This window comes from Mixophyes fleayi, chromosome 1, assembly GCF_038048845.1.
Source record: "Mixophyes fleayi isolate aMixFle1 chromosome 1, aMixFle1.hap1, whole genome shotgun sequence".
Classification (NCBI taxonomy): Eukaryota; Metazoa; Chordata; class Amphibia; order Anura; family Limnodynastidae; genus Mixophyes; species Mixophyes fleayi.
Window position 1 is genome coordinate 367,102,601 of NC_134402.1, and position 20,816 is coordinate 367,123,416.

The window sequence follows — 20,816 nt, forward strand, 5'->3', positions numbered from 1 at the left end:
ATTTGTGCTTCACTTTAAAGAAGAAATAACTAAATAATAGTAACTAATATTGTTTTTCTTAACATTTTGACAAATCTGTATGGTAAATGATTTATTGTTGGAATAAATCATTCTACATTGTAGATTGCAGGCTTAAATATTTTGATCAGAATATGAGCCAATACCTCATGTTTTCATTTTGCTAGATACAGTGCCGTAACTAAACATTTTAGTACCCTGGGCAAGACAGAGCACTGCCCCCCCCCACCTCCATCCTGCACACTCGTAGGAATGCATAGCCAGAGGGGACATTCCTACCTGGTGCTGTTGCCGATGTCCTAAACGCAGAATCTGCTTGCCCGGATCCTGGAATGTTGGGTTTCCTGTTTGGAAAACAGAAAGTTACTATACACCTCCTGGAAAGTCGAGCATTCACTAAACACTACACCACCCAAACAATCCGACATTAAATCATTAGCTTTTTTTGTTCAATAAACAGGCCTCCTTGTATCCAATTAGCCTCAGAATTTAATTAATAGCATTTACAATTAATGAATATTGCTTATTTTCCCCCCGTATAGCCCCAACATTAAATTAAATGGCACCTGCATTTAATAATTATGTCTCCTTCCCCCTAATCAGCCCTACATTAGTGTTTACATTTAATAAATAAGCCTCTTTACCCCACACCAGCCCCATTAAATGAAAAACATTCTTCTTTAATAAACCAACCAATTTCACCCCCTCACCAGCCCCGTCATTAGTAGCATTCCCATTTAATAGCCTATTTCCCCCACCAGTCCCACAATCTAATTTATGGCATACAAATGTCCACCACATTTAATAAAGATTATTATTACTGATAAACACATCACTGCCTTTTTGAATATAGTACTTATTTATCAGTTACAAATAATTACTTATTATTCCCCTCCTGTTCTTTACAGCCCCATCTCTCGCCTCCTGTTTTTTTTTACAACCCCCTCTCTCGTCCCCCATTTTTTACAGCCACCTCTCCCCCTATCATCGTTTTTACAGCCTCCCCTACTGTTCTTTTCAGCCCCCTCCCTCCCCTCTTGTCTTTTTTAGAGCCCCCTCTTCCCTCATTCTCTACAGCCCCCTCTTCCCCCCTGTTCTTTACAGCCCCCTCTCCAACTCTGTTCTTTACAGCTCCCACTCTCCCTACCATTGTTTTTTACAGCCTCCTCCGTCCCCTGTTCTTTACAGCCCCCCTGATCTTTACAGCCCCCCTCTGTTCTTTACAGCCCCCTCTCTCCCCTCCTGTTTTTTTTACAGTCCCCTCTTTCCACCCTGTTCTTTACAGTCCCCTCTCCCCCCCTAGGTTCTTAACACCTCTCTCCTCTTGTTTTTCCACAGCCACCTCCACCCCACCTCATTTTTTACAGCCCCCCCCTCTCTACCACCCACGATTTTTACAGACCCCCTCAGCAATATACTTACATTAGGACTCCTCAGCTTCTCTTCTTTCTGCATCCTGCTTCTTCTTGTTCTGCCTTCTCCTTGCTCTGTCTGCTCTTTGCTCTGTTTTCTTCTTCTTCTGTCTGTCTGTCTTCTTCCTGCTTCTTTACTCTGTGCAGGCTCCTCTATGCAGCGTCCTGATGTCATATGTGCACGTCAGGTACACTGCAAGGAGCAGGATGCAGTCCTGCAGTAAGTGCGCTGGGACCATCTGAGGACTGCATATAGCGGGTGGGTGTTGCACCCCCTCAGCCTTGCGTCCTGGGTAATTGCACCACCCGCACTGCCCTCCTTACGGCTCTGGCTAGATACACACAGATATGCAGTTTTAAGCTGGGTACACACTACAGAAAATTTCTCCCGGTGCGATATCTTTAACGATTTTACCAACAACTGAATGTCCAGATCAGGGTGCCGATTCCTTCGTATACACTTACACGATTTTACATGATTTGCTTTCTGATCTGTGCTCTTCATCTGTCATAAACATTTGCTGAAAAGGTCGTGATTCTGTAAACTCTATGGAGATCTGCCTACACTGCTGGTCATGAGTGCATACACACTACAGAGTTTGCACGACATCGTTCCATCGTTCATAGTGCTTTGGTATGATAAAACATGATCATGGGAGCGTACACACAAATGCAAAATCAGACCTAACAGATGTTTATTGTGTGATTGGCGCGATAATCAGATGAAAAATCTGTAGTGTGCACCCAGCTTTAAGGATAAGTGCTGACAACAATTTTCTTTTTAAACTGTAGGTTTGTTGCATTCTTTCCTCAAAACCATCTGGCTTGCTGCTTTCCACTGTACTGCAACAGTTGTCACTAAGTAGCTGAAAGTCGGTAACTGTTTGTCTGTACAGTAGATGACTATAGACCATATTGGTTTAGTCTGAGCCAGAGTAATTGTAAGTGGAACTTAACTACTGTGCAATGCTCCTGTAGAAGCAAAGTTAACCTGCACACTCACAGGCTGTAATACTAAGTACAGAAAAACATTTACATGGCATTTTGGGCTTTAGAGTTAGGAGCAAAAAAAGAATAAACTTTGAACCTTGACAAACCATGTTGCACTACAGGGAGGTAATTCAAAAATGTGCGGACAGGTTTAGAGTTGGAAAGAAGAAATACAGTGTAGAAATAAAGCTGTCCAGTGTTTGTGTGCTACATGCAAAAGAAGCCAGTAATCTCCCTGTATGTAAAAATATGTGCACCCCTTGCACTGCAACATGGTTTTTCCAGGAGCAAATGTGCACATTTTTTGCTTTGCAGACAACTCTAAGAGAGGCCCATTACTTGTGAAACCTTGATTACCATTTTCAATGATCATTTCCATTTATAAGAAAACTAAACATGGACTACTTTTAATATCTTGTCTGAAAAAAGACGCCCATGTACTACCAATAGAAAAAATAATAATTCATAGTGTCTCTGGCCAGTGCACAGCACTGGTACTTTTATACTCACTGTAAAAATAGGAATTAAATTCTGGCTTTCCCTTTGGACTGCAAATTAAGGATATTTCCATTGGATTAAAATAAGATTATTACCATAATTAGTATACACACAGTACAATGAGTGGTAGACTTTTGGATGGGGGCTCAAATTTTTGTGTGGCTTTTAATGGATTTGTGGGGGTGGGATGCACACTTTAAAAAACATTTTTATTAATTCCTTGCATTTCAATAAACCATTAATTTCAATGGGGTTTATATGCACTAAACCACCCTAACTAGTTATCCAGGTTATCACCTGGGGTGTAGTACCTGTTTATGGTACTGACTACCCTGACAGATGACAGCACAACATGAGGAACCCGACTGAAGAGTAGTCCGACCTGCAAAAAGAAGTACTTACCGGAATGCAGATGTCTTGAGATGACGGCTCGCTGTGTTGCCGGCTCCCGAGAATTACGTCATCCTCCAGCGAGACTTGCCTTTAAGACGGCGATGGAGGGAGCCGCCTGAAAAAACACATATACACACAGATGTTCACTAAACATTAAGAAACAAAGAAAAAAATGATTGTTAAGAAATCTAATATGATGCAAAAATGTAGATGTTATTGACTCAAACATAAATGCTTATGTTATTTTTTTCCATCTACTATGCTACCTGAAGAGGAAGATACACAGGATGAACCGTGGAGGAGACCTGTGATGTTGGAGATGTTACACCCCTGGATGAAGAAGGATGGGCCAGTGGGCAGCCTTCAAACCCTCCAAAATTTTATTTGAGTATGTATGACACAAATAAAAAATTGAAAGCAAAGACAGATCATTTGAACATAACCCTCACCCATATTTTTCACACTTTCCAAAGCATAAAACTACCTTGACCCATCTCACTAATCTCGTTGCTCAGTATGTCACCAATAACCCTCCTGCCCCTAAGCCACGTGTTTTCCCTCCTGCCCCATGACACATGTTTCCACTCCTTCCCCTATGCAACATTTAATGCCTCTGCCTCTATGCAACATTTAATGCCTCCTGCCTCTATGCAACATTTAATGCTTCCTGCCCTTATGCAACATTTCATCATTCTTGCCCCTGTGCAACATTTCATCACTCCTGACCCTATGCAAAACTTCTCTCCTCAGCACCCTATGCCCAAATTACCCTCATTATCCATCCCAAGTTTACCATCATTGTCCCCAAGTTTACCCTATTGCCCCACTGCCATCTCCTACCCCTCCATTCTCTGTTGCCCTCTACCCTCTGTTGCCACCCCACCCTCTGTTGCCCTCCACCTTCTGCTGCCCATCCAACCTCTGCTGCCCCTCAATACCTCTGCTACCACTTTACCCTCTGCTTCCCACTGCCCTCTGCTGCACCTCCACCCTCTGTTGCCCCTCTGCCCTCTGCTGCCCCCCACCTCCTGATGCCACACCTGCTCCTCTACTACAGATGGAATCAACATCACGAGTAACCTGTAAAAAAAAAGTAAATATCAAGCAAAATGTAGGCCCAGGGGGCAAGCTTGGTCGCAAACCAAAATAATATTTTTTTCAGATGAATATATTGATGTGGTTTTTTTGTCACCTTTTGATGTTTTTTGTTTCACATAATACATATATTTGAAAAAAACAATTGGTTTCCTTGCTTTTTTGTCCATTTACTTTAAGCATTACATTTGAAGCAAACACCAAAAGGTACTTACAAGTATGATGAAACCACATATGCTTTATAGTCAGACTAGTTTTGGGAATCTGGAAGACTAGGATACCCCAAGAAAATCTAAAAACAAGCATAAGATGATATTTATGAGACATGAGAATTTCATGAAATTATAAATAAAAAAAGAGAACCGCTTTAAAAATGTATGCTTCTGCATAGGTATATATAGTAGATGACATAGGCAAGACTTTTAAAAGCTTTTACAGCACACCACCACAATGCAAATGTATGCAAGCATATAGGAAGTAGACAACATGGACATAACATATTAAAATAGACAGGCATTGGTAAGGTGTAATATTACTGCGGTAAAAATGTATGAAAATTATTTGAAAAGCAATTTCAAACATTCATACAAGCTTGCACTGCTCCTAAATTATACAAGAATGCACCTGCCTCTGTGGTTGATGAAACCTATAATATTATAATATAACTGTCGTCCCTTTGATGAAATGGAAGTATAGATATCTCCCTCTGACGGTCTTCTACAGTGTTGTGTGCAGGGGAATAGTCAAATTCTTCTATTAGTGAATGGCTGTGTTTGGTCATCACTATCATCCGTGAGTTAGACCCTGTGCAGGTGCAATACTTACAATTGTACAACAGTGTACTTCTGCCCCTGAAATCGTAGGCTGTTGTAAGGTCCTTTGCACTTGAAGATGAATTGGATGGTGCTGTGTTCACTTGTAAATGGGGAGGTTCTGGGTAAGCGCAGAAGGATTTTATGCCACATACGGTTGGTATTTACATTCTCAAATGAATCAGGCCACATGTGTACAAATGCCAATACTTATGCCCAATGGTTGAAGTGGAAATTTAGAAGTGGCGGTATGAAAAATGTAATAGGAATGTAAGTAAATGGAATTTAATTGTTTTACAATGAAGGCATTAGGGGAAGTGGCGTTATGGCATACCACTGTATACACCCCCCCCATGATCACTACTTATGCCCAACAATAACGTAGAGATTCAGCTTGACAGTGCTTGTTATCAATGTGAAAGTCTCATTACCCTATTTGTACATAAAGTAATGAAGTATCATATACGCAAGAAGTTTTTTTGATAGTGTTATTATTAAATGCAAATGTCAAATTGTCCATATAAAATCTTAGGAAATATAAACACCACGCCACCACATCCCTCGTTTACACTTTATAAATCCAAATCCTTTCCTGTAGTAGACCAAATGGATATAACAAATAAAAAACCTGAATAGATGCTCAACACTAATGCATATATATGACTGCAGGAGTCATCATCATCAGCACATATCCGTACCTCTGGTAGACGCAAAAGATACAGCTCCTAATAAGCGCATTTGAGGATGTGCCCAAGTCTCCTTAGGTGTCCAGGGGGTATACTACAGTTATGTGTATGCACAAGTCTAAGATAAGTTCAAATTTAAATATGGAAGCAGTTCGGTATACAGACACAGTACCACAAATTGAGATCCAACTGTAAATGAGACCCAATGATACTATCATATTTCATGCTCAGCTGCACCTCTATGGTCTTTTGCATGGTCGACATGTTCTTTTTGGTATATTGATTACATGGAAACCATATGTGGTATTTGTTAACAGAGAATTTATTGCTGTAGTGCAAAGACTGATTGATATGCTGTTGTGTTTAACTTACCTTGTGAGTTAGATATTTTATGAATCTATTTTGTATCAAACTCTTTCAGGGATATTTTATAAAGCTTAATAATAAGCAACCAATGCACAAAGTACATTTTTTGTCAGTGTAAGCAAATTGTGTTATTAGTGCTACATTGTCTTAAGGTGCTAAAATTAGTGTTTTGAAATATAACTAGAAGATTTTTTGTAAAATTTGCAACATTTCGCCAAAATGTCACAAATAAGGATGCAATTAAGACTTTGGAAACTTCAAAAAGAAACACAGAAAATGTCATTGTGAAGTGCCAAGATAAAATAGGTCTTATTCATACGCAGGATATAAGTGTTGAGAATATTTAACAAGCTTATGTAACTTCTAAACCTGTTGTTACCGAATTGTGCTAGCTGCTGAGAGCCTATAATAATGGTTTTATCAGCTTATCCGCTACCTTATTAAATAAGCTTGTACCTGTCATTGCACTGTTTATTTTAGGAAATTGCTGGTTTGTTCTTTGCGGTGGTGTAATCATAATCGGATATTGGAAGTTCACACTATTGGACATTGGAATCCAGCTTTGCTTTCTTTGCTGGAAGACTGATTGGACCTTCATTGAACAAATTTAGCTGTTAATTGTCTGGAATTAGTGTGTCATTTTGACAAAGTGCTTTTTTATATCTTGCTTGAACATTTTCCATAGACTTGCCTGTTTTGAAAAGTCAGCCCAAGTCCCACTGTGCATTTTGCCTTCCAAATGATTTTTTTTTTTTGTATCTGATTTATAGATTTGCTGTTTATGTATACATTTATATGTTGCTCCTGAAATGTTTCTGTTAGATCTCTAAAAGTATACTAACGTCCAACCTATGTTATAGTACTGTGTGCTGTTTTATTCCTTGTGTTATAATTATTAAAGTGAATTTGTGTTGAGAGGCTGCCAAAGTGTCCACATGTACCTAAGAATACTTGAACTTTGACTTTATTTAACAAATATTCAGGGTCACTCTTTGGCAATTTAAAACGTTGGGAGTTATGACCTTGTTATTTTAACACTATGTTCTTTCTGGAATCTGGTTGTTCATAATATTTGTTGCAGTTCTGAATATCTGATGTGAACTTGAGAAAGGAGAATAAAGTTTGACAGTAATTTAACTATGTAACGAAACGTGATACCTGCTTGATTCTGTAATTTTGTTTTTTTATTTAATTACAAGTATGTGCTTATATTTGATATTTGGCTCAATCCTTCTGCATAAACCAAACCATCTCCTTCCTAAAATTCTCACCTGGGGGCAGCACGGCACTATCAAAGACTTTAATTTTGTACCATCCGAAAAATGAATTTTGATTGTAGCCCCTGTGCAGTCAGAGGTATAAAAAGTATAAATGCATACACTGAAGCTAAATGGTAGACTTTATTGCTGATGTCTAGTGACACTAAATTAACTTCTAATGCCAGTTCTGTGTTCAAAATAATCTAATGAAAAAGAGCAGCCAAGCAGCAAAAGACGGAGTAGAAACAAGATTGCAAACCTGAGAGCAGTTTGTTACGTTTTTCTAATGAAATTGTTGAAAATCAGATATAGGTGTCCTGCAAACCCTATCAATTGCGCAAAGACATGTGCTGTGTTAATGAGGAACAAATACGTGTTTTGTGAATAAAAAGAAACAATGATGACACAATAACTGCTACCATTAGTATTATAAAGTGAGATGAATGAGAAACTACTCAATAGTCATAATGACACATTTTTCCCTTTAAACCTGCATTACCACCTGACAAAAATGTGGCCCCTCCACCTTGCCAGAGTTTCAGTGGCTGCTCCGTGCAGCAATTTTCTTTCATTCTTTAATGTATATATAGTCTTTCCCAAGCACTAGCAGCCATGGGAGACCTGGGACTCAATTGACACAAGTTGGAATTAATTAATGTAAAGAATGGGGTGCAAGAGTGATGGGACTTACATTATATAAACAAAAACAGACATAGATCCTCTGCACTCACCATGTATAGATTGGGGTGCAAGAGGGGGTTGCCCACATTATATAGACAGAAAAACAGGGATACTTTGCACTCTCCAAACATTATATTATACTACATAAAGGCAAACTTGCCTTTACAAGCCATCGCCCCTTTAAATTTTAGCTGCGAAGACGCCGATCTCCCGCGAGATGAAAAAAACGAGGTATGATACATTTACCCCCAGGTGTTGTGAAACTACAAGTCCCAGCATGCTTTGCCAATATATAGCAGCTTATTGCTGGAAGGGCATGCTGGGATTTGTAGTTTCACAAACACCTGGAGTGTCACAGGTTAGTCAACACTAACTTGTGTTGGCTAACAAGTGATGAAAATTAGATAGGATGAACATTAGATGAAATTAGATAGGAAGGCCAGGGGATCTCACACTCCCTTTAGTTTGCCATTAATACAATTTATGTCCCAAGAGCATATGGACTACATATTTCAAAAGGATCTTTACTTTAGTGATATTTGTGTATAACGAAGTATCTGGATTGTATGATATCCTAGAGACGTGTAGAAGGCACATGTTCTCACTTTTTCAAAGGTAAATAGTGGCAGTTACACTGAAATATAGGATATTCTATAATAAGATATTTATTTAATTATTTGTTATTTACAAAAGATACCTTGAGCCCTCATTCAGCAAACAGGTGTCAACTGATATTTTGAGTGAATGTAGGACCTCAAGCTCTATAGTAGGAATTGCCTCTTAGTCTCAAATCTATATCTATAATTAAAATTCCAAAATCATGGTAGCAACACCAGAGAGATTCACACCTTGTGGATTAAGAGTGGAAATCTGGAAATGTATTTTCCTTATGTATTTTCCTCTGCTGAGCCACTCTGTCAGCCTCTACATTGGCTGCCTGTATTTCAACGAATCCAATATAAAATTCTACTAACATACAAGGCCGTCAACAAAAGACAAGCTTATGATATTCCTCAACCAGCATCTTAATCTCCATAGGTTACCCTATTACCACCCTCTACACAGCTAACACAAGATAACAACTCTCACAACAACATTTCTACGCACAGCCCACTCAATACTTTTACCTTTGCATTCTAGCTGGTCAAGTGTGCAATATGATGTAGCACATGCCCTTGCGTTTCAAACTCCCATTGTCCCATAGATTGTAAGCTTGCGAGCAGGGTTCTCTTACCTCTCTGTATGTATTACCCACTATTGTTTTATTAATGTTTGTTCCCAATTGTAAAGCGCTACGGAATTTGCTGGCGCTATATAAATAAATGATGATGATGATGATGATGATATGTCCCAGTTTATTCACGCCGGTGCTAAGGCTTAGAACAGGGGTGAGCAACAGGCGCTTCACCTGCAGCTCCTAGCCTGCTGTTCCCGATTTGCCTTATTTTCTGCTGTGTTGTAAAGCAGAGACTAAGACTAATCACTATGCGACTCCAGACTTAGTGATTTCACTAATTCCTAGTGAGTGAACTGATAGACTGAATTTTGGTTTAATTCACAAAATGGGTATCTCCATTATATGTAGGCAATGTGTAAATTTTAATGCTTTTAACCTAGTTTCAGTGATGCAAGTAAACATCAACCTTTGTGAAAGTGGATAACATTATGAATCATGTTATATTGTAATTAAATGAAATTTTGATTAGTGTACTGCATAATGAAGATGACTTTGACGTAAGGTGGCCAGCCTAACATTGTAGTATATGCAGCAAACTCACTGAATACAGTAGCACAACCTTGATATCCATGCTAACGCTAATATCTGCAGAAGACTAATTGCTTGTGTTCCATATGGTCACATATCTGTTCCATATTTTCATAAATCCTAGAATGTCATGAACCCTACCAATTTTCATACATATTGGTATGCAGAATTTCAGCAAGTCAATATTTGTGACTGATGTTAGTTAGTTTTCTGAACAGCGCTGCGGAATTAGTGGCGCTATATAAATAAATGGTAATAATAATAATAATAATTTGTGTATTCAGTGTAGAGATGCTCACTGACCCTCGTGTTTTGGTTTTGGTTTTGGATCTGGATTACCATCGTGTTTTGGTTTTGGTTTTGCCAAACCATCATTGCGTGTTTTGGTTTTGGTTTTGGTTTTGGTTTTGTTTGGTTTTGTATTGCCATTTTTGAAAAAAATACATTTTTTTGGGTCTAAAATAACCTAATTTAGTGCTCCACTAGTTTCTTGGATAAGTGAGGTAATTCTAAAGCTAATAAATTATGAAAAAAAAGTTTAATCCCTGGTAGGCCGTCCTTAATGCGAACACTTGCCTGCAAATTATACAGACAAACCTGGTTGTCTACCTCCTCCATCTTTGATTATTGGCAATGTAGCCATCGTCTTTGGGTGTATATTACACCCTCCACTTGTAGTTGAATAGAAAAAAAGCAGCCTGCATAGACTGTGGAATTAGAAAGTAAAAATAAATGGACCACGGTAGTTTGGTGACTATCTATGCCCCCCTGCCCTCCACTTGAAGTTGAATAGAAAAAAAGCAGCCTGCATACACTGTGGAATTAGAAAGTAAAAATAAATGGACCACGGTAGTTTGGTATCTGTCTGCATCAGACCCCTCTCCACTAGGAGTAAATTAGAAAACTATTCAGCCGTTATAGAGTCTAGAATATAAATAGAAATTGAGAAAGGCAATTTGGTATCTGTTTGCATCATAATCAACAACATCATCATTAGTGCCCTCGTCGCCTACACAAATCTCCCCCTCATCCTCTTCTAATTCAAAAGGGGCATCCTCAATTGGTGTATCACCGACTACACTCGGGCTGTTAAGGCACACATCAGCAGAACTGCTGAAAGGAACCTTCTTTATGGGTACACTGTCACTAACAGAATGCTCACGATTAGACATACCACTGGTGTATGGACTCTCCACAGCGATTGGTGTCATTTCTGATTCAGAGCATACATTATCCTCTAATGCCTTACTGTTTTCTTGCAGCTCGGCTTTCACGCGTAACAGTACTTGTGCACCACTTTTAGACTCCAAATTACTTGGTTTTGCTTTGTCACTAGTGTCCGTACAAGAAGAAGGCTCAGTAACATTTTTTGATCTGCCACTAATAGAGAAAGGCGAAGGCCTCATTCTTTCTTTGCCACTGGGTGTGTAGAATGGCATGTTTGCAATTTTTTTTTTATCGGCAGTTAACTTTTTCTCAGTTACACTTCTTTTTCCCTTCAACACGGTAATTTTTTTTTGGGTGTGTGTTTTTTTGACTGATTTCAAAAGACTGTGTAGTTTGACATCGCCTTTCCCAGATGACGTACTGGGAACACTACCATCAGGACTGGTGACAGAACCTGGTTGCTGATTCTGCTCATATGTGGACTGCTTTGAATCCATTATGAGCCCAAAGCACTTGTAGTGCTACAAATTGTTTTAGATATTGCTGACAAATATGACTTTTGACAGCCAGAAATATTAATGCAAAAGAATGGGGGACACCCCAAAAGCACTTGGGAGTGCTAAATATTATTTTTTTAGTCTGCTGATAAATAGGACTTTTGACAGCCAGAAATATTAATGCAAAAGAATGGGGGACACTCCAAAAGCACTTGGGAGTGCTAAATATAATTTTTTTAGTCTGCTGACAAATAGGACTTTTTACAGCCAGAAATATTAATGCAAAAAATGGGGGATACCCCAAAGCACTTGTAGTGCCAAATATTGGGAAAAAAAAGACTCCTCTATCCTCCTCTCTTCTCTATCAATTGTAATCAGAATTGTAATCAGAATTGTTATCAGAATTTTTATCAGAATTGGATGAAGAATAAGGTATATTCTCTGTCCCTGCTCTAATCAGCCTGTGACTACACCCTGCTCTGTCCCTCTGTCAAATGGCGATGGATTGCTGTGGAGGAGGGTATTTATGGATTTCAAATATCGCGAGAACCGAGCCCCGACGACGTCACAATGACGTTCGGCCTCGATTTGGAATCCGAGCGGGCGGGAGAGTACCGAGCCTGCTCGGCTCGGTACTCGGATAGGCAAAGTTCGCGTGGGTTCGGTTGTCGGGGAACCGAGCCCGCCCATCTCTAATTCAGTGATAACTTCAATTTTTGGTGTATTAAAATTAATACAAGTCATTTGCACTCCCATACTTTTCTCAGTGCTATCTTGTGATCATATCAAATTATTTAAATATAGTCATCCGAGACATTCAGCATTCAGGAATATTAAACATGCTTGTCTGCTCTTCTGGAATGCGGGAGACCTGAATTTCAAGGATAATACCATTTATTATTTTCCATTAAAGCAGTTAAAATGTACTTTAAATATGTCAGGGTATGAATATTAACTAGGGTAAATCCAATGTATTATCAGTAAATGGTACAATCCCAATCAGTGCAGCCTCTTGCCACTCCCTGCAGTGGATCACACAATTCATGTACATGAGAGGTTGGGTTACCAATAGAGCCTTCAATTATATAAAACCAAATATAGATCCAATAAATAACAGAGTTATTCAAAGTGAGATCCCGCTCATGGAGAAAAATTCCCCTTGATGTAACCGGCAAGATTAATTTAATCAAAATATCTCTATATCCTACAGCAGTCCCCTGTGTACACCCCTAGCCGAATATTTCAAAACATCAATAGACTTATCTCTTCTTTTGTTTGGAGTGAAAAATGAACCAAACTTAAAATTAGACCCTTATGCAGATCCAAAGCCTCGGATGTCCTAGAACTTCACAGTCTTAAAATATATTTATTTATATATGTTATCTTGCTGTACAACTGACACACTTGGTTGAATGACTCTCAGGGAAGTGCTCTAGAGGGATTTCTGGTTGAGCAGACGGAGTCCACATTAATCCCTCGACATGCCCTCCTTGTGGGTTAAAACAAGTAAAAAACTTTGATCCAATTACTGGTCAGATAATTAAATTATGACTTTTGGGAGGCCTTGGATACGATCCAGAGACATCGTTATGGCATGAAAACAAAATGAACTGGTCAAGCTGAAAGACAAATATGTTGTTCAAATTTCTACATTTACCCCACAATAACTACTTAAAATCATTTGATCAATTAAGGCAGGAATTTGTGATTCCAAACACTGCATTTTATAGATACCATCAGTTAAGGCATGTACTAAATACCCTGTTCATACAAGCTTCCTCCCATATAAGTGTCTTCCTAACTAAAGTTGTTCTTTTTTGTGTTCTTTATGAAAAACGTATTGACAAGTAATAAAAAAATATCTGATTTAAAAAATAAATATATGCCAGGGAATATATATATATATATATATATATATATATATATATATAATCCAAATGATTTGGCCAGATGTTAACCCTGCACTTTATACTTTTGCGATCAGAGGAATTTGGAACATTTTTGCTCTGTGTTTTCTGAAACCAAAAATACTTCTTTTTCCCATTAGTTAGGGTATCCAAGTGAGTTTTAATTTTTTTGAGATGTTATGTTATTTAGAAAAATCATTTGAATAATATGAGAAAAAATAGACTAAATTTGTATGACTGTACTATTTATCAATAATTCTACATTTTTTTTTTAGTTATTTTTAACTTTTATTTAAGTGCTCCAAAGACACATACTCTTTATGTGAAAAATATGCCACTAGGTAATAAGTTTGCATGTTATAGTTTTGGGATGCTTTTGATCTCTGCCTATTGCACTTCTACACTCACACTGCTCTCTACACACTGCTCAGTTTGTACATCACTGGATTATTTACACAAAGTTTTAACATCTTTTTAATCTAATAGTTTAGTAAGTATTTAATGACTCTGCATTTGTAATTTACATTATTCAAATTGTGGCAGAGATGAATAATTTATTATAACTGCAAATTTTTTTTTATCTGTCTTAAAAAGCCTTTCAGTTAAATAAATATCACAAGAGGTGGTTCAAATTTTTTTAATATATTTTATACCAATTTCAACAGAAAATATTCTTCTGGACTACTAATGCCCTTTTTTCAGTGTAATGAATACTGCCGTATTTCTGAGAAGAAAAAAAAATCAGTCCTAAATCTATTATTGTATCTTTTTTTCGCTAGTACAGGCAGTATAGGGAGTCAGTTACTCCCTATATAAAATACAAACATATATAAATCCAAGTGCAGACAGTTACGAGTACTATGGTATATGTGAATACCCAATAGAAAATAAATAAAAATAAGTCATTTAATAAAATAAATATCACTCACATAAAAAATTATATGTGTTTGTAATTTACCATCTACCAATTGTAGCAAAACTGAATCTGTTTGACGAGTGATAGAAACTTTTTTCTTCAGTCTAAGAAATACCACAATCTCTGGCTCTAATTGTGTAATTTACATTGTTGGAAAAAGCTATGAGCACCTGGGTCAGAGAAAATGTCTGGATACATCCAATGTGGAATGGGATGGTGTGGGAGAGGAGAGACTTCCCACACACCTCTAAGGATATATCAGGGGCGGTAGAAGAAAAATGTGCCATAAATAAAGTTGAATTATGTGAAGCATGACTATGATAGGCAATCAGTATGGGCAAACATCTTATAGGGCAGAGGGTAAAAAGGAAAATTGTACATTACTGTATAGTTGTGCATCTGGATATTAGGGCAAACCTTGCTTCTTAGCATCTGGACTCTTGGTGTTGCAGCATCATAATTACCCAGTTAAAAGTATAAAAGTGCTAGTAAATAGTGCTGAAAAAGACTGTATAGAGTAGTTGTAGACACATTTGTTAAAACACAAACAAAAACATATATATATATATATATATATATATATATATATATATATATATATATCTAATATATAAAAGCCTAGCGGCGTGTGTTAGTGTGTGTGTGTGTGGAAAAAACTACCAGGTGACAGAGTTCTCAAGCTGCAGCACCACCTGCTGGGCGGAGTTATATACTACACTGACCTACTAAATTCTTAGCATTATCTTCTAATCTAATATATAAAAGTCTAGCGGCATGTGTTAGTGTGTGTGTGTGTGTGGAAAAAACTATTTTCTCAGAAACGGCTCATCCAATTGACCTGAAATTTGGTATACTGACATTATTTGTCAAAAAAATTATAATAGTGAAGTCAGTTAACTTCCATCATCCCCCCTTCCCCTCGTGGGAGGGGTAGTAAAGGCTAAATTTACGAGTTGAGGGCTCAAACTAATTTTCGTGAGGTAGTTTTACCTCATGAACACACATGCTGTGTTAGTGTGTGTGTGTGTGGAAAAAACTACCGGGTGACAGAGTGCTCAAGCTGCAGCGCCACCTGCTGGGCGGAGTTATATACTACACTGACCTACTAAATTCTTGGCATTATCTAATATATAAAAGCCTAGCGGCGTGTGTGTGTGGCGATGAAGATGACAAGAACCTTTTTAACACCTTAAGTAGCTTGATTTGACTAGAATGCATGAGTATCATGCACGGGTTAATTTGTTGTATATATATATATATGTATATATATATATATATATATATATATATATATATATATATATTGTGCCAAAGAGGGACATTTGCCACAGTTCCCTGTAAGGGAAAAGGTAGGAACACAGCTAGTCTGCAGCAGCAGGCTGCGGACAGGGTTAAGTTTTCCCTAGGTTCCTCTCTTGGCACACACACACACACAGGTGTTCCACATGGGTGTAATTGGTTTGCTGTGATTTGTTGTAGTGCTTGGGGTGGAGGATAAAAACACTGTCTGTATGTGTGGGTGGCACCACCGATGCCAGTAGATGGCCGGCGAGTAGACAGGGAAGTAATGTCTAGCCAAATGTAGGTGGTGGGGATTTTCGTGTATTGTTACTGGATATAATTGCTGTACCAGCATTGGAGCTGTTTTACCATCCTAACAACTGCTAATAAACAGCTAAATGGTTCAGCATACCTGTGTCCGATTCCTGTGTATGGTGTACTTTCCCACAATTTATATATATAAACAATGCCATGACATGTACATTAAAATAAAATCTTGATGTTTAGCGGGTAACCCACTTTCTGAGGAGTGATACTTATGTATAAATGTAAAAATGATGTAGGAGAGGTGGAAAAACAAAATATAGTGACTGATTAGAGAGAGTGGAGGCTGGAGAAAAGTAGGTTTGGGAATAGATGAAACAGGTGGGAGAGGAGAATTGTGTCAGAATAAAATAGGGAAACAAGTGAAAACACAGGACAAAGCGCCATGTCAAAGTGGGACTGGGTAGAGACAGTTTATGTGGATTAACATGTAGCAAGTATTGGCATGAAAACAAAAGCTGTAAACATTAAGGGAAAGAGGAATGATGTGTCAGATGGTTGCAAACAGAAAATTTTCATGAGAATAAGTGAAAATAGAGGTGCCCTGTGAAGACAATGAGAGCGGGCTAGACAAATATCAGTAAAGAATTAGTGAGGTGAGCGAGGAGGATGGATTTGGTAAGGAATAAGCATTAGTAGTGAAATGATAGAATACTGTTTGTGTATGCAGAAAGAAAATGTGGAAATATCTACTTAGGTGAAGTAAAAGTTGCTGTAAAATGACATAATTTTGCCAATTATACTGCAGCAAATAACTAATAATTCAATTTAACAATTTGTGACATGGAAAATTGTGGAGCCAGACCTTCATGAGTTAAAGGGACATCTGTAAATCTAACATTGGCTCTTGTTTATATAAGCCTTTATTCACATTAGTTACACCAGAGAAATATTAGGATAGATCAGGGGCGATGATTTATCCATTGATTCGGTGCATTGTTTGCAGAACTGCTAATTTTATGGGCAAATTTGCCAAATCAATCACAATTCAAATTGTGATTGATTTGTTTGTCACAGACAGCAATAGCATCAGATTAATCTGTATGAACTGGCTCCATCACATCAAATAAACATTAAATAGTGCAACTGCCATGATTTTGTTGAAGTAAGGGTTACTTGTTTTGCACTCTGTAAGGGAAAACATTGTAGGCTTCTATGGATTAACTACATATACAATGGCAGTCCCTTTCTCTGTTTGTAAATATAGAATGTCACAGCCTGCTTGCCAATTAAATTGCCTTCATTCACAATGGCCCAAGCCAACAAAAACCTAGTACACGAGGAGGAAACTGCTCAGTTTATGTTGAATATAATGAGATTGGCATATGCTGGGGAAAACTTCAGTTAAATTTAATACAGTAAAAAAAAGCTCTTGTGTCTCATTAAAGAGCGACCATTGAGTCCCGTGATGGGACATTTAAGTCACCACACTCTTCTAACACAATTGCTTCCAGGAATGGAGAAACCACATGTTTATATATCTCACCTAAGCCCTTGTACTCTGTACATGTTACATTAAGCTCCCTAAGAGTGCATTATTTTATAAAGCTTGTCTATTTGCCTCTAGCAAATATCTCTTTTCTGGTCTCTGTTCCATGTGCTTTAAATAGTCTGTCTGTTTTAGCACCATCTTTTGAAGTATATATATTCCATAAATGAGAGTGGCTGTCTAGACCGCTGTGTCTGAGAGCATTAATGGGTATAAAAAAAGATTAATCCTATACAGATAGAGGTATTGACCTTCTCTAGAAGTGTAACTTTGTCTACCGGGGAAGCTTGGACACTTAGGGTGAAGATAAATGTCCTGTGAGCACATAGGGCTAAAATAGATGTGTGCAAATTACAGTATCTAAAATCCCCTTTTGCAGAAATAAAATCTAGTTTTCCTTTCACATGCAGGCAAGCCATTCTTGTTGTAAAATGTATTTAACAGAAACATGACCATTTTCACAAATCTCTACAAAAGCTAAATATTTATAACAGATTGTTAACAATGTCAAAAAACATTTCCCAAAGAAATAAGCATTACTTCAGTATTTTATGTTTTGCTTCCAAGATTGTACAGTAATAAATCTAAGAATTCTTTGTAGATGTAAATGAGAAGGTTGCCCATCAGATTGCAAAATATTGATGGGCAACCTTCCCATGGATACAGAGAGGAATTTGTCCTCAACAATATCATGGGTTCCTTGTGAATTGATTGGTTGCATGTTTCATGAATATTCAGTGATGCCTTATTAACTGATAATATGATTAGTCATCATTATTGAATGAAGCTACATAAATTTGGGGTCATCTTATAAAATGAAAAAGAAATTGTAAAAATGTAAAACCACATAAAAATAACAAGTTGTATAGCTCTTTTTGATGGCTGTAAAATATATCTGCTTTATTTTTCCATATTATTGCTGCTGTCTAGGAAAAGCAGACAAGTAAAGTATTACACTTCATAGAAAAGGTTAGCTAATAGCTTTTCCATTATGCTTTGTGTAATCACACTATATTTTTTCTGATTCATATTCCCCAATGGATTTGTCATTTACATCAATCCCTGCCCCAGTGGAACTTACAAACTGTTCCCTACCACGCACACACAAGGAATAATTTTGTCAGAAGCTAATTAAGCTATCAGTATGTCTTTGGAGGGATGGAGGAAACCCCAAAAAACACAGGGAGAACATACAAACTACACATAGAGTCCTGGCTGGAATTGATCCCATAAACCCAACGCTGTGAGACAGCAATACTATCCACTATGAAACAATGCTGGCCAGATTCTTTGAACAATGCTATTAATATTTCTGGTGCCCATTTGGTTAAATTATGAGTACACGTTTAAACATACTGTCGGAGTCGTATAATTGGATGAACAAAAGTATATTGGTTAATATTGTTTTATTGGTCGATTGCACTCAGTCTGCCACTCTACACGTGGCATACGGCGATCGCAAGGTAAAATACGCACGTACACACTCGCATTACAACATTTAGTTATTTATGTAATTCATATTCATATTGGTTCCGTTACACAGTCATTTATGAGCAGATAGTATTTAGTTTAAAATTAGTTTATATAATATGATTATATGTACACTTCAGTGTTATTTAAGGTTCAGGTTATAGGAAAGGTGTCATGTCTAGTATCATATTAAACCCCTATTCATCAGCAGCTGTCCGGTGCATTCGACGAAGAGATCGCACATTGCATACTCTAGTTATTGATGTTAGGGAATAAACCTTTAATATGATACTGACCATAAAATGCTAATAGACTAATTGTAACTGGAGATTCAGGCGGGAAGAACAGAGCTCATCCCCTGGAGATATGACCCCTACCTTTGGATTCCTTAGATTGAACCAGCCTATGACCTGTTTACCCTGGACCCATCTGAAGTCTGGACCTATAGAAGCTAGCCACGTCATCTCTATTGTTCACTCTGTAACACTGACTGTATATATAATCATAGCTGCACCCCCACTAGCCTCAGTCTACTCTGACCACAGTATTCTAAACAGATATACTGGGAACTGGGGCCCGTGGTAGCGCAGCGGTATGTATGTATCTTTTGGTATTGGCTGTACTGTACTGTATCATAATATAATCATATATTGAACTGTTAAACTTTGCATCTGCTAAAAAACTTTGTGCGTTAGAAACACATACAATCGCTTGGGCAATGCTTATTTGAAAATGATAGAATTACTTTAATAATACTTACCTTTTGTAGTAGTAAAAATATCAAATGCAAATTTTTTTGGGGGGTTGCAGTTATTTCTTGCTTGGGAAGTTGGACAGAAAAGCAGCGCTATTGCAGTACCATTTGTGGTCAACAAGTGGCAGTAGAGAAACAAATCACTAGCTATTTATTAATCTTTGCATTAGTGGAAAGTTTTGTAGTGTAAACAAACTATTTGTTTCAGTAGACTTGCAATGGAAAGTTTTAGATGTTTGGTCTTTGACAAATTGTGTCAAATCCAATATATATATAACATGATGATGAGCAGAATGAGTGATTGGTAAGTTATAAATGGAAATATTACACATTGTTGTAGATTATTATTATTAATATTTTTTATTTGTAAGGCGCAACGAAGTGTCCGAAGCGCTGTACAGGGACAAACAGTAGGACAGTACAAGGTATAACATTATGGTACAATAAACAAGCATCACAATGACTCAGGTAGCTCAGTGCACAGCTAGTAAGAAAGAGTGAGGGAAAGTCAGCCCAGCAGAAAGCCTGCTGTGCCCAAGAGTGTGGGCGCAGCTAACAGTTTAACAGCAACTAGAAAGGTGCAGAGAAAAGCAGAAATGGAGTCAGTGAGCAGAAGGCTCAAGAAGTAGGAGGGCAGAGTAGCTGTAGAGAGAAGTTAAAAGTGGTGGAAACATGAGAGAGAACCCCACTCAGAGGAGCTTACAATCTAAAGGGAGGGGTGGACAAACCCAAGACACAAGGAAAGTGAAACGGGGACAGAGTCAAACGGAGCGAGAAGGGGGAAAAATGGAAAGAAAGGGATAGAGGGAGAGGTAGCGAGGTAGCCGACAGGTGGGTAGTTAGGCAGATGATGGTAAGGCTTTTAAGAAGAGGTAGGTTGTTAATGCCCGTTGGAATCTGTTAAGATTGGGGGAAGTTCTGATAGTATGGGGGAGATTATTCCAATGAAGGGGGGCAGCACGGGAGAAGTTTTGAATATGTGATTGAGAGGAGGTAATCAGAGGTGAAAAGAGGCGACGATCGTCGGCTAATCGCA